The sequence below is a fragment of the Gossypium hirsutum genome, chromosome D03, assembly GCF_007990345.1.
Source record: "Gossypium hirsutum isolate 1008001.06 chromosome D03, Gossypium_hirsutum_v2.1, whole genome shotgun sequence".
NCBI lineage: Eukaryota > Viridiplantae > Streptophyta > Magnoliopsida > Malvales > Malvaceae > Gossypium > Gossypium hirsutum.
Genome location: NC_053439.1, coordinates 7,397,296 through 7,399,522, shown reverse-complemented (window position 1 = coordinate 7,399,522; position 2,227 = coordinate 7,397,296). Strand labels below are relative to the sequence as shown.

The 2,227-nt window shown below is 37.0% G+C and overlaps 1 long non-coding RNA gene across 1 annotated transcript; it reads left to right on the top strand.

Moving 5' to 3' along the window:
• The first annotated feature begins 235 nt into the window (after positions 1–235).
• LOC121215331 (uncharacterized) lies at positions 236–1,936 on the top strand. The gene is made up of 2 exons (XR_005911133.1): positions 236–1,520; positions 1,644–1,936. It is a non-coding gene; the product is annotated as an uncharacterized lncRNA (long non-coding RNA).
• The last annotated feature ends 291 nt before the right edge of the window (positions 1,937–2,227 follow it).

The following is a 2,227-nucleotide window of genomic DNA, read 5'->3' as shown; positions in this document are numbered from 1 at the left end:
TCAATTTAATATTAAATCGTGACTCGATTGAAATATGAGAATTTTTTTAAAACACGAGAATTTTGAAGCACTAAAATTCTTGAAACCGAATTTTTTTTTGATGATACGAAAATTTGTGAAACACGAGAATTTTTTAAAACACGAAAAATTTTGAAAACGCGAAAAGTCGAAAATTTTTGAAATACGAGGAAATTTTTTTTAAAACACGAAAATTTCTAAGACACTAAAATTTTTGAAAACACAGGATTTTTTTTTGAAACACAGAAATTTTTTTTGAAAACACGGAAATTTTTTAAACACGAAGTTCCTTTTTTTTGAAAAAAAGGGTACCGTATTTAACACGAATCGATGATATTCACCCCTACATGGCGATGAAATCGTTGAATTAGTGTCAAACCGATTCAATTTAATATTAAATCGGGATTCTAATAAAACACGAGAATTTTTATTAAAAACACAAGAATTTTTTAATATTTTCAATTTTTAGAAGGGCGTCCCGTATTTAACACGAGCCATCGATATTCACCCAACATAGCGATGAAATCGACGGCTCGATGTTAAATCGGTTCGTTGCCTTACGATAAAACGATTTTATTTATATATATTTTAAAATATGCAAATAAAATACATGTAATATTATTTCTAAAAAAAACTATTTTTAAAATATTAATTTAATGGATTAAATTAAAAGATTAAGAAATTACCAAAAAAGCCCTTTCCTTTTTCCCTATTTTCTTTTTTTTCGGCTTGGGCCTCAGTGGGCTGGCCTGCTTCACTGCTGCAATCGGGCCTGCTGGAGCTGCTGGGGCTTTGGGCCTGCGCTGGATCGGATCCGGGTCGGGTCAGGCGGGTCGGTTCTGCCAGCTGGCTGCTGCCTGTTGCTTTTGGCCTGGGCTGCTGCCGAATCTGGGCCTGCTGGTGTGCTGCTGGGTGCGGGCCTGGACTGCTGATGTTGGGCTGCTAGAGGAGTGGGCCTGCTGGTGGTGAGCTGCTGGTGGCCTACCAAAAAAGTGGCCTGCTGTTTTTATTTTTTTATTTCTTTTTCTCTCTTTTTCTTTTTCCTTTCTTCTTCTTCTCTTAACTTTCTTTTCCTTCCTTTCAAGCCCTAGCCGCCGCCATTGGTGACTCCTTGCTCCGTTCGGCGGTGTAACGACCGACGTTTCCCTCTCGTTCCTTCTATTATTTTCTTCCTTCCTCCTTTTCTTCTTTTCCTTTTCTCTTCTCTTTCCCCTTTCTCTCCTTCCCTTTCCTCTCTTTTCTTTCTCTTCTATTTCTTTTCTCGGCAACCCCAAGGTTGAAAGCGCCGCCGCAACACTCGTCCTTGGCTATTCTCCGCCCTCGGTGGCTCACGAAGAAGGCCAAAAATTTCTTACTATTTTTTTTGCTGCTATTTTTTTTACTGTCTCTTTCTTCCTTTTTGGTTGCTTGTTGCTTGTTGTGTTTGATTTGTTGTAGGTTCCGGCGGTGGAGCAACACTGGTGGTGGCGCGGTGGTCTTGGTGGCGGTGGGGGAGAAAGGAGGTTTTTTTTTTGCTCTCTGTTTTCTGTTTTTTTCTTTCTTGGCTGCCGAAAAATCCCCCTCCCCTTTCTCTTCAATTTTTCTTTTTAATCCCCCAAAATTGTCTTCTTCATCTTTGTTTTTAGGTGACAGGGGAAGGAAATCATGGCCTAGGGAGCTGCCGAAGTAGCTGGAAGTGGCAAGAGCATGCTTGGATGCCGATTGGGTGATTTGACAAGTCCAGAAGGACCAAAATGTAGAAGACACAAAATATTTAGGGTAAAAATGTAATTTTGGGAAAATATAGGGCCAAGATGTAATTTTTTGAAAGTTTAGGGGTTGAAGTGTAATTTTGAGAAAGTTTAGGGTTTGAAATGTAATTTTAGAAAAGCTTGGGGTCAAAATGTAAATTTTACAAAGTACAGGGGTTAAAACATAATTTATATTTTTTGCATTTTTTTCAAATTTTATTATTACTATTTTATTAATATTTAAAACAAAAATTAAAAATGGGCAAAAACAAGTCCAAAATTAAATCCCAACGGGTCCAATCGTTAGGCCCATATGAGATCAGCCCAGCCCAAAATCCTACCCGGGCAAAATTCAGTGATTACAATATATATGTATATTTTTTATGTATACATTTATTTTTTTTGTAATGAATATTTTTCTCATGTTTATGTGTATACATATTTATTTCATTAATTAACTTCGATAATGTAGATATTAT